Source organism: Pseudophryne corroboree, chromosome 3, assembly GCF_028390025.1.
Source record: "Pseudophryne corroboree isolate aPseCor3 chromosome 3, aPseCor3.hap2, whole genome shotgun sequence".
Classification (NCBI taxonomy): Eukaryota; Metazoa; Chordata; class Amphibia; order Anura; family Myobatrachidae; genus Pseudophryne; species Pseudophryne corroboree.
In genome coordinates, this window is record NC_086446.1 from 696,664,689 (window position 1) to 696,678,074 (window position 13,386).

Genomic DNA, 13,386 nt, shown 5'->3' on the forward strand with positions numbered 1-13,386 from the left:
ATACGAAATAAATTTAAAGAGTATTAACAGACTACAGAAAGAGACTACAAATTACAGAAAGCATTTGGGAATTAAAAAAAAAAAAACTAAAAAAAAAACTAAGGGTATTTACGAAATGCTTGGGTAAACAGGTAAAGCTTCATACTGTTTCTAGAGCAAGGTGACTCAGACTTGTGAGGCAGCAAGTGTCCACCACCTCCCCCAGGTCTCAAACATACAAGGGACACACACATACGTAGAACAGACTTTATGCAGAAATCTGTCTTCTTTCATTAATGTACCTAACTGAAGCATATCAGAATGGCAGTTTAACCAGAATACAAATTCCAAATGGAATAACTTCCACCTTACAGTCTGCCTTTATTACGGAGTCACACAAGTGGTGGCCATTTTCCTGGAGACCAATATGTAGTGAGACCTGTGTTAATATCTCAGCCACTATGGCTTCAGTATTGGAGACAAATCTGATTCAGACAAAGTAAGGGACAAACTAACCACTTCTTTGAATACAACTTTTGAATCGTTGAGACTTTAACAAAAAAAAAAATCTTTTTTTTTTTTTTAATTGTATTTTAGTGGGGAAATTTAATTTGTTTATGCATGCAAATAATCAGAGAAACTGGCTGTTGAGGTGAACTCTTTCCAGGACAATAACTATTATGTAAGCTGAGTGTCACTTCACTACTGATCACTTGAGAGCCTTCATTCGCCGGTGCAATTAGCAAGACGTGATATAATCTGTATGTAAGTAACTGGTTAATAACATGGATACACCAAATGACTAACCTACTAAACCCACACTAATACATGTTCATCTTCCATACTGCCACCACTGGTATCATGCTTTATCATTTGTTATAATACTATCAAGCTAAAATTTACAATACTGACAGATGACAAAAATAATTTACATCAGTCGTCAAAATGCACTAATCATTTGTATTTGCTTCTTCAGAAAAGTCACAGAGAGATGGTTTATAGTAAAAGTCACAGAGAGAGATGGTTTATCTCAGGTCTGGCCAACCTGTGCCTTTCCTTCTGTTATGAAACTACAAGTCCCAGCATGTCCTGCCACAGTTTTGCTATTAACCTGCGGCCGTCCAGCTGCTGTGGAACTACAAATCCCAGCATGCACTTCCTCAGTTTTAGCATGCCTTAATAGCAAATCTATGGCAGGGCATGCTGGGATGTGTAGTTTCACAACAGCTGAAAAGCCACAGGTTGGTCAGGCCTGGTTTATATTAAAAACGTATTAGTTTACAGATGTGTCCACTTGCATTTGGGGGGGTCATTCTGACCTGATCGCTCGCTGCCGTTCATCGCAGCGCATCGATCAGGTCAGAAGTGCACATGCGCCGGCGTCGCAGTGCGCCGGCGCATGCGAGACAGCCGACGGCTGTCATTGCATAGCGATCGCCTCTGCCTGATTGACAGGCAGAGGTGGTCGCTGCGCGGAAGGCGGGTGGCACGCCGTTTTGTGGGCGCGGTCCGGCCAATGCAGGCGTGGCCGTACCGTACGGGAGGCAGGCCGCAGTGGCTGTGTGACGTCACACGCCGTCGCTGCGACCCGGACAGCGACGAGTAATTCCCGGCCAGCCATAGGAACTGCGCTGGCCGGGAGTTACTCTTCAAGTACAAAAGCATTGCCGCTGTTCGATGCTTTTGCACTTGTGCGGGGGGGGGGGGGGGGGGGCAGCACTGACATGCGGGGTGGACTAGCCCTGTGCTGGGCGTACCCCCGCATGTCAGTGTAAGTGATTGTAGCTGTGCTAAATTTAGCACAGCTACGATCAGGTCGGAGTGACCCCCTTAGACACCCTGCACATTAAACTGCCCTTAAGCAGCTAATGCCTCAGCTGCTAGAATTTATACAGATATGACTACGGGCTGCGTCTCAAATCCACCGCTTGCGTATAAAGGTACACCACCAAAGGACATCAGTCGCACATTGAATATTAGAGCAGCGCAATGGTTACTCAGAATGTCTGTCATTACATAGTCACCGGTGCCAGGAACGCCTACCGTGGCAGTACGGATGGTGTAATGGTTAGCTTTACTTTCTCACAGCACTTAGGTCATGGGTTCGATTCCCACCATGGCCCAACTGTGTGGAGTTTGTGTATTCTCTCTGTGCTTGCATGGGCTTCCTCCGAGTACTCTAGTTTCCTCCCACAATCCAAAAATATATATACTGGTAGGTTAGTTGGTTCCAACAAAATGAACCCTAGCGTGAATGTGTGTGCGTGTACATCAGGGACGTGCGGTGAGGTAAATGGCTAGTAATAGAGACAAATTTACACACAATATATGAGCCCAAGGGTTCATGTGGGCATTATACATAGGTGCAGCAGTATAAACTGCTAAATTGCTGGAAATTTGGTGAGTTTTGATCAGAGAAGTGCGGACAAGGTAGACAAAGACCATAACTGCTATTTCAAATCTGTTTTCAGCAATAAACGTTTCAGCAAATTCTGATGTTGTTTGACATGTTACACGACCCCCGTTCCATTTGAATAAACTGACTTACATTCAAGATGGTCGATTTCAAGATGGGGCCTATGTTCGGTAACCCTAAAAGATAGCCCACCTCACCCATACCTTACTGTGGTATTAAGTTTTCCCATTTCCTCCACAGTTTTTGAAACAAAAAGGTGTACTGCGACTTTTGAATCACCATGTCCTTTTCAGATACTAGTCAATACTCTCGTTTAAACATTAGTATGATGGTAAGGGCTCTGCCTCACCCCACTGCATGCCACTGGTGTACATATGGTAGGGAATATAGACTGTAAGCTCCACTGGGTCAGGGACTGATGTGAATGGTGAAATATTCTCTGTAAAGCACAATATAAATAACTGGTAATAAAATAATAATAAATAACTTCTCTCTGCGTCTAAATTAGGTCCTTTACCACTGTCACTAAACCATCAGAACGCAAGATCAGTGCAACTCAGATGCACGTGAAGACTAAAAACATTGTTTGCTTGCGTCCGCCTTCGGCACTGCATCCACCTCTTATAGTCAAAGCTACGAAGCTTAAGCAAAATGAGTTCCATATAAATGCACTATTACATTTTAGTATCTGGCCCGGAAATGTAATACACTGTTCCTCCGACAGTGCTGTTAATAATAAGTTCTGCTCTCCTAAAAGAATAAATTGAGCTTTGTATGTCTGCGCATTTTGGGGGTAATTCCAAGTTGATCGCAGCAGGAAATTTTTTAGCAGTTGGGCAAAACCATGTGCACTGCAGGGGAGGCAGATATAACATGTGCAGAGAGAGTTAGATTTGGGTGTGGTGTTTCAATCTGCAATCTAAATTGCAGTGTAAAAATAAAGCAGCCAGTATTTACCCTGCACAGAAACAAAGTAACCCACCCAAATCTAACTCTCTCTGCAAATGTTATTTCTGCCCCCCCTGCAGTGCACATGGTTTTGCCCAACTGCTAAAAAATGTCCTGCTGCGATCAACTTGGAATTACCCCCTTAGTGCTGTATTACCCGTACTCAGAAATAACATTTGCAGAGAGAGTTAGATTTGGGTGGGTTATTTTGTTTCTGTGCAGGGTAAATACTGGCTGCTTTATTTTTACACTGCAATTTAGATTGCAGATTGAACTCACCACACCCAAATCTAACTCTCTCTGCACATGTTATATCTGCCCCCCCTGCAGTACACATGGTTTTGCCCAACTGCTAACAAAGTTCCTGCTGCGATCAACTCAGAATTACCCCCTTTGTCCAGATTACAATGAATTCTTTACAAGACTGATGTTGGAGTCTTTCCTATGTAATTTTTATGGATGGAAATTGTGGGTGTAAATTCCCCTTTCTTATACATTTAAATTCCTCACATATATAGAACATACACATTCTAGAAATATATGTTTACGTTAATCAAAGAAGATGAACTTAGAAATTACAAAAATGAATTGGTAAATGAATTGCTAACAAAAATAATACTTTTACTATATGATAACTAATAAATAAGTATAAACAAATGACATGGTATAATAAATATGTAATATACGAGTTGTGACTATTGAATAACAAGACCAATGGTATAATTTATGTTTAATTCTATAAACTCTGTTTTGATTCTGTTCCCCTTCTATGTACTCCTTTTCTGCATCCACACACTGCTGCATTCTTATTTTCCATTGGTCAAAGCCGTGTTGTAGCTCAATATCTTGTCAGAATGGGTTCCCTTGAGTATAGATCTGACTGTAAGGAAAAGAAAGAAGTCACATGGTGCTAGCTCTGGTGAGTTTGGAGGCTGTTGTAGCATTGCAATCTGTTTCTCAGCCAAAAACTGCATCACATAGAGGGCCTAATTCTGAGTTGATCGCAGCAGGAACTTTGTTAGCAGTTGGGCAAAGCCATGTGCACTGCAGGGGGAGCAGATAGTTAGATTTGGGTGGGGTGAGTTCAATCTGCAATCTAAATGGCAGTGTAAAAATAAAGCAGCCAGTATTTACCTGCACAGAAACAAAATAACCCACCCAAATCTAACTCTCTCTGCAAATGTTATATCTGCCCCCCCCCCCCCCCCCCCACCCCCCCCCCACCCCCCCCCCCCCCCCCCCCCCCCCCCCCCCCCCCCCCCCCCTGCAGTGCACATGGTTTTCGCCCAACTGCTAAAAAATTTCCTGCTGCAATTAACTCAGAATTACCCCCAGAGAGCTGTGTCGGCTGGTGTATTACCCTGATGAAGGATGAAACAGTTCTTCCAAAACTCTGGCTCTTTCTTCTGATTCTTTCCGCAACGTTGCTGGAACATTTTGTAGTAATGTTGATTCACTGTTGCACCTTCTGGTACCCAGTCTTCCAAAATAATACCCTTAATATAAAAGAAAACAACATGAATTTGGATTTGCTTTGACGCGCTCTTTTCATGCTTGGTGATGATATGGTATTTTCCAATGCATGGATTGGCGTTTTTTATCTCAAGATCATACTGGAAGATCTATGTTTCATCACAGGTAATAACTTTATATAAAAAATGTGCATCTGCCTGAATTTGTTACAAAATGTCTGTACAAATTTGCTTTTTCTTTTTCTTCTGCTCGACAGTGAGAAGTCTTGGAACCATCTTACCACAAACGTTTGTCATGTTAAGATCTTGTTGCAAAGCTTACTTAACAGTTTCTCTGACAATGTTTACCATTCTACACTGATTCGAACAGCTTTCTAAATTTTTCACACATTTTCATTTGTTTTCATCTTTGACATCCTTAAGCCTATCACTAAGGGGTAAATTTACTAAAGCTTCTAAAACATAGAATTGGGGATGTTGCCCATAGCAACCAATCAGACAATGTCTATCATTTATTTTCTAAAAGGCAATAGAGAAATGATAGACTGCATCTGATTGGTTGCTATGGGCAACATCACCAATTCTCAGTTTTAGAAGCTTACACCTATATCTTTTGTGCTACTCAAACACACATGTAAGTGACGGACAATCTGTCCCGTAAGCCTCAGCATATGGAAAGATTTGGTGGCCGTTTTGTTTAAATAAACTGAAAAGTTTAAGTTGCTCTTAACGTTAATTTGTTGCTCTACTTTTTAAATAAGCCTTTTTAAGATGCCCTGGAAAAACACAACTTCTTCAAACGCTGTGTGACAGCAAACTATCTATGCGAGAGGTGTGGAACTTGCAAAACCATTTTGGGATAGTCCATGGTCAATGTTCGCCGACTCCCTTTTAACTCGCGCAGTATGGTTTATTTTTTACAAGCACAGTCTCGTTATTTAATAGCTACACCTCGTATAATATTAAAACACAGAAGCTATCTCTTTGCTATAAATCTCCATTCCATTTTTTAACAGTATATCATAAAAATAGTAGTTTTTATGGTATACTGAAGTGATGGCCATCAATGGCTTTACCATAGTTATGGATTTCGGGATTAGGAAACCCCTTTGTTTTTTCAATGCCGGGCAGCGTTGAGCGTCCTCAGGAGGTTCAGATGCTGCCCGGTTCCCCCTGCTCCTGGCTGTGCGCAGCGACGGACGGTGTCTGTGCAGCGTGACCTCTGACTTCACATCACACTGGCGCCGGCACCGACACGCAACGCTGCAGCAGCAGGTGGACCCACACCCCTTGCCCGGTCAGATGAGGGTGTGTTATGTGGACTGGGCTGGGCGGAGGATTGCGGGACAGTGGCGGCGGACATTGCAAGGGAACCAATACTGGGTATCCCGGGAATTTCGGTATTGATCATTTTTCAACCCCGATTACTGGGATTGAAAAATGGCCCGAGATTGGCCTCCCTACGCGCAGGCACAGACCATGGCCATCAAGGCAGCGCCACGGATGTTCCCTTGACATTGAGGGCAAAAAAATTAAAATTGTCACCGCCTACTGATCAATGATGGTTGCAAACCATCGATGGTCTAAGGCGCTAATTCAGACCTGATCGTAGCAGCAAAGTTGTTAGCAGATGGGCAAAACCATGTGCACTGCGGGGGGTAGATATAACATTTACAGAGAGAGTTAGATTTGGGTGGGTTATTTTGTTTCTGTGCAGTGTAAATACTGGCTGCTTTATTTTTACACTGCAATTTAGATTTCAGTTGGAACACACCACACCCAAATCTAACGCTCTCTGCACGTTATAGCTGCCCCCCCCCCCGCCCCTCCCCCCTGCAGTGCACATGGCTTTGCCCATCTGCTAACAAATTTGCTGCTACAATCAGGTCTGAATTAGGCCCAATGTCTGTCCGTAGTATACTGTGCATGAACATTAAATACTTTTAAGCTATGTAGCGTAATTGACATTCCTAAACGGAGACCCATCTATTGATAGTCTTACAGGATTGCCATCATCAAAATTATCTTCCACAATTATACTGATTTCATTAACATAATGTAAAAAAATATACCTTTTTCTTTAGGGGGAAAAAAGCAAACAATTCTCTGAAACATTGGAAAATTGCTAGACTAATCAATGTTAGCTGAGGGAAGCAGGAACTGCGGTGCTTAGATTTTCTATTTCCAAGGTGGCTGCTTCCTTTGCAGCCACCCGTTATACACAGTGTGAGCAGCGCTGGCTTTACCAGGTGGCTGCTCCTCTCTGGAGCTGCCGGTTGGGAGGTGCCGCTGTTTGTCTGATCACTGCTGGCCACAGAGAGGAGCAGCCGCCAGGTATCAACAGATCACTGCTGGCCAAAGTGATCGGAACACACTGGGGGGAGGATCCAAGGCTGCTGAGGGGCTGAAAGATCTCTCTGAGATTGGAGACTGCTGGAAGACACCTGATGCGACCACGCCAGTCAAATAGTTAATCAATATTTTATATTACCAGATTATAGAGAAATCAATATCTAAAACTATCTCATTAAATTCATTAAAAATATACCATTCCGTTGGTAGTAGTATTTATTATATGTGAGTAAACAAACAATCAGGATATTTATAGCTATATAATAAAATTGACCCTTACTTACTCATCACATGCCACCTCATGATAAAAACACAGACACTCCAATGTAACAAGTTCACAACATGATTTACAACCTAAAATGTATAATGGTATTGAAGAAAGAAAAAAAGGCATACAGGGATGCACAGGTCACATAGAGAAAGAAAGGCTCCCCTTCCCTTTCAGAATCCATTTCAAGCTTCTCACACTTGCTTACAAAGCCCTCACCCACTCCTCTCCCATCTACATCTCTGATCTTATCTCGCTTTACACTCCCACCCGTCCTCTTCGCTCTGCTAATGCTCGCCGACTCTCCTGCCTACGGATTACTTCCTCCCACTCCTACCTCCAAGATTTTTCACGCGCTGCACCACTTCTCTGGAATTCCCTACCTCTCCCCCTCAGACTCTCCACCTCTCTACAAAACTTCAAACGGGCTCTCAAGACCCACTTCTACACCAAACCCAGCCAAATCTCATCCTAAACCTCTGTTCCACGCTGTCTATGTACCCCATCTGTCTCACCCCTGTCTGTCTACCCCTCCCCGTTAGAATGTAAGCTCTCACGAGCAGGGCCCTCTTCCCTCACGTGCTTACCCTTTTCTTACTTTAATAATCTTCAACTGCACCAAATCCAGCAGTCTTCTGCCACCTGATACTTATTCCAGTGTCATCTGCTGATGTAGCTATGTTTATTTACCCTGTACTTGTCCTATACTGTCGTCAACTGTAAGTTGCTGTTTTCTTGTTTGATTATTTGTTTATGTACTCTGTAATTGGGCGCTGCGGAACCCTTGTGGCGCCATATAAATAAAGGATAATAATAATAATAATAAAGGAACACTTTGCAGAGAAGAAAAAGTGAGGACATCCCAAAAAGGGGTGTGGGTCATTAGGTCGACAAGATTTAGGTTGACAGTCATTAGGTCGACCACTATTGGTCAACATGCATTAGGTCGACATGGTCAAAAAGTCGACATGGTCGTTAGGTCGACATGAACAAGGTCGACATGAGTTTTTTTACTTTTTTTGTGTCGTTTTCTTTGTAAAGTGACGGGGAACCCCAATTAGTGCACCTTGTCCCCTCGCAGCTTCGAGCAAGGTGAACAGGTTTCCGTTCCCAATCATAGTCCACGTGGATCGTAAAGTATGAAAAAGAATTTTTGTAAAAAAAAATAACACTCATGTCGACCTTTTTCCATGTCGACCCAATGACAATGTCGACCTTTTCGCCATGTCGACCAATAGTAGTCGACCTAATGACTGTCGACCTAAGTCTTGTCGACCTAATGATGTAAGCTCCCAAAAAGTACAATAGAGAAGATTTATTTATTACCAGTTATTTATATAGCACACACATATTCTGCAGCGCTTTACAGATAATATTTGGCCATTCACATCGGTCCCTGCCCCAGTGGAGCTTACAATCTATATTCCCTACCACATGTACACACACACACACATTCACACTAGGGTTCATTTTGTTGGGAGCCAATTAACCTACCAGTATATATATTTTTGGATTGTGGGAGGAAACCGGAGTACCCGAAGGAAACCCACGCAAGTACGGGGAGAATATACAAACTCCACACAGTTAGGGACATGGTGGGAATCAAACTCATGACCTAAGTGCTGTGAGGCAGTAATGCTAACCATTTCACCATCCGTGCTGCCACGGTGGGCGTTCCTGTCACCGATGGCTATGTAATGACAGATACTCTCAGTAACCACAGCACTGCTCTAATATTCAATGTGTGACCGATGTCCGATTGATGGTGTATCTTTGTACACAAGCCATGGATTTTAGCCACGGTCAGTAGGTGTATCTGTACAAAATATAAAAAATAATCCTTAGGACCTAACATGCATGGTGCGTGCCTAAAGGGACCCATACACTTATCCGGCAGCCTCCTGAGGGCAGGATCGCCCAAGATACATCGGATGCTGTCCTTTTGCATCCGATGTATCCTGGGCGATCCCAGCCATGCCCCCAGGTCGGACCAGATTGAATGTGCAGCACAATCAGTCTGGAGGATCCGATCCGATGCTCACGGGAACGCGCATCGGATCGGACCGGAGACACCTCAAAAATGCCAGATTTCACCCAATATATTGGGCTGAAATCGGGCATAATCGCTCTAGTGTATGGGGCCCTTAACATCGATCCTTAAGGTCCATACACACTTAACGATAAAATGAGCGACGTCGCTCATTTTCCCCCTCCTTGAGCGACGTCGCTCATTTTATCGTTAAGTGTGTATGCCGCCAGCGACGACCGATGCGCGGCCCCGTGGGTCGGCAACGATTGTCGCTGTCGGTAGGGCATGCATGAAGGATGTTGACTGTCGTCCACGACCTTCATGCAGGGCTGGCGGGGGCGTGACGTCACTGAGCGATATGAGCGGTCATATCGCTCAGTGCGTACAGGCGGCCGCCGACCGGCCGGCCCGGGAGGGGGAAACGTTAGACGATGTCGCTCACAGAGCGACATCGTCTAATGTGTATGGTCCTTTAGTAAAAGAAAAATCTTGCACACACTCTGAGCCCACAGCAACCTGCCCCCACTCCCCAATGTAAACAGATACAAAATATTTACACTAGAACTCTGTGAAGTTTAAAAACACAATCCAGGCACACGTGCACATCCATTGCCTCCAGGAGTTACACCACTGTCATTACATACACTGTTAGTTACATTTTAGAGCACAAAACATTTGTCTATGATTCTAGAAATCAGCCTTCATGACAAAGAGGGATTATTACACCTGTTTTACAGTGTTAAATCTTCAAGACATAACTTGTTTTAATACTTGACATACAGATCTAGTAAACCCATCCATGCAAGGACATTTTTCTTAAATGTAATGGGAGTAAGAAGAGAGTACTACATATGTATATCACATTAATCAAATTAATTAAAAGGGCATTCCAACCACAAACAGAGCTGGATTAAAAGTGAGTGGCATGGAGGCTCCACTCAGGGCCCTCCCCAGACTAGGTATTCCCATCAGTACTGGAACCCCAGGTTGTGCAGTCTTCTCATACTGCTACTTCTCTCCGCTCTCTTGCTTGCCTATATTTACATGAGCTAGAAGGAGGTTGCGGAGACTGATCATTGAGTGGGGTCGGGACCTGGGGAATGAAGAGATCATTTACAATCCATTTGAAAATAATATTACCTATGCTGATGGACTGAATGTATACACTATTATACTTGAATTGTTGAATTATGTTTTTCTTGGGGATTAATCATGGATGTCATCCTTGCTGTAAGTATGTCCCCATAAGAGCACTAGTATTCTTATCAATAAATTATTTTGGAAATGCATTCAAAGCTCATCGGGGACTATACAAATGTTTGTTCTTTAGTGATAACTAAAGTGCGCCCGTTGTTGCTATTCGGTTGTTTTGGGCACCCTTTAATTATCGCGCTTATCGCGCAAAGTAAGACAGGGTTTAGCTGCGTAAAATGGCAAAACCCATCTAATCTAATGGGCACGACGGGGAAAAGTCCTGTTTGGTCGCCCAAACATCTGACTCTTCACACATTGCAACTCACAGCCTCTGGAGATGCAAGCTGAAATGTGACTGATGCGGCTAATGGTCATCTGATTGGAGCAACATATGAATAGCTCCTTTAGACGCCCATGGGGGCTAACAATCTCTCCAACATTTGAATAGCCCCCTAGTAGTGTAACCTTTAAAAAGAAAAAGAAATAAAACAATGCTTGATCTTCTCTGTATCGATGTCCTCAAATATGGATAATGTCACCAGGTTTCTATGATAGCAAAAAAATAAAAATGAAAAATATAGTGTGGTTAGTAATTACTTAAAAATTACTATACATGTAAATGTATAAAAATATTTAAAAAAAAATACATACAAAATCCCAACAGTCACTGCTGATTATGCTGTTCCTGCTAGAAGATGTAAAATAAAAAAAAAGCAAAACCACCACCTGTGCAAAGATGTAATCAATAAATGTGTGAGTCAATTAATACCATAAACATCTGTTAAATGTATCTAATATTAAACATCATTACATTAACACATATATAGTAATTTAGCTCTAAATACTTATGCACGCATCTGTAATTAATAGTTAAATGTCAGTTAACTTACTATTCCAAGATACTATCAAGGGTTGACTTTTTTTTATTTACAAGAATATATTGTTAGTAATTATCCCCTTTTTGTAAATGTCACTCTGGGGCATATTTATTAAGCCTGGTGAAGTGATAAAGTGGAAAGTGATAACGCACCAGCCAGTCAGCTCCTAACTGTCATTTTTCAAACCCAGCCTGTAACATGAAAGTTAGGAGCTGATTGGCTGGTACTTTATCACCTTCCACTTTATCACTTCACCAGGCTTAATAAATCTGCCACTCTGTCTCTTAATTATAGACAACATGCCCCCCCCTCCCTCCTTCGTATTAGGGTTAGACAACATGTCCCCCCCTTGTTATGGTGACCAGAGGTATAATAAGATTAGTGCTATCATATTGAATATGATAACCGTGTTTATTAATGTGTTCTAGGAGTGTGGAATTTAATATTTATAGGTAAAACAACTTGAATCCTCTAGGAAAACTGGTCAGCTTTAGATGAAACGGGGCACATATATGTATTAAAGAGTGCAATAGCCATATTATTATTATTATTATTATTATTATTATTGTTGTTGTTGTAATCTATTGACTGCAAACATGAAATCGTAGAGCTTAGTTCTAACTGAGAACACAGGTTACTATGTTAATTACACAAAATAATGGGATGTATAATCTGTTTCAGGTTTATAATATCATAAAGGATTAAGGGGTACATTTACTAAGCAGTGATAAGAACGGAGAAGTGAGCCAGTGGAGAAATTTCCCCATCAACCAATCAGCAGCTCTGTATCATTTTACAGTATGCAAATTATAGATGTTACTTCGGTGCTGATTGGTTGCCATGGGCACTTCTCCATTGGCTCACTTCTCCGCTCTTATCACTGCTTAGTAAATGTACCCCTAAGCTTTATGGGAGAAACATTTAACCATTTTGCTGTGGATGATGTTGAGTACTTGGGGCCTGGGTAAACAACCCAAAAATTACTTTGTGTCAGCCAGGAGAGTGCTTCCAGAAATGCTACCTACAAAAATGCTGACATCACTGTTTGCGTTCCCAGCCATGGTACCACCCTGGCACATAGATTGATGGGGGCACCCTCATTTGAAAGAGTCCCCTTTTTCAAACTTGGTACAGCATGAAAGCTGGTGATCAGTGTGATGATCATACATTAACTGTACACTGGAAAGAAATAATGGAGTCTACCAGACATGAGACCCTACACTGTCAAAAAATAATGGAGTCTGGGGATAGGGAAAGACTTCCCCCACCTGGCTTCCATAAATTCGGGGGAACCCACATTTGAGAGAGGGGAGTCTGCTCTTTGAAATTATGCAGTCCCCAAGTAGCTATTGTTTGGTAATCACCTGTGATCACCAGACAGTATTACCCTACACCACAGGTTCTCAAACTCAGTCCTCAGGACCCCACATGGTTCATGTTTTGCATGTCACCTGTACCTTTTTAAAATGTGACAGTTGGTGATACACAGTGCACCTGCTGGGTGACATGGAAAACGTGAACCGTTTGGGGTCCTGAGGACTGAGTTTGAGAACCACTGCCCTACACTTCATAAAACATACATTGTCTGGACATGGGCAATAGGGCGCTATGGGGGTAATTCATATGTGATTGGAGTAGCGTTACATGCAGCAAAGTACTGATTATCAGTACTTTGCACGTGTACAGGACACATTCTGTGATTGACAATCTGATGCTGCTTGGGAATGGGGAGGTGTGTCGCCATCATTGCAGAGGAAGGAAGAGGCCAGGGTCTCCGTCAGAGGACAGAGATTTTCTGGCCTCTAGTTACAGTAACAACTGTGGAAGCAGGCTTGCTTAACGCCATGGGT

The 13,386-nt window shown here is 42.6% G+C and overlaps 1 long non-coding RNA gene across 2 annotated transcripts in view; it reads right to left on the minus strand.

Moving 5' to 3' along the window:
- Positions 1–4,056: 4,056 nt before the first annotated feature.
- Positions 4,057–13,386, minus strand: part of LOC135058182 (uncharacterized) — a 223,450-nt gene continuing 214,120 nt past the window's right edge. For both annotated transcript variants that reach the window (XR_010244660.1, XR_010244659.1), the window contains exons 2-3: positions 4,704–4,839; positions 4,057–4,223 (exon numbers count right to left, since the gene is read on the minus strand). This is a non-coding gene — a long non-coding RNA (uncharacterized LOC135058182). The remainder of the gene's footprint in view (positions 4,224–4,703; positions 4,840–13,386) is intronic.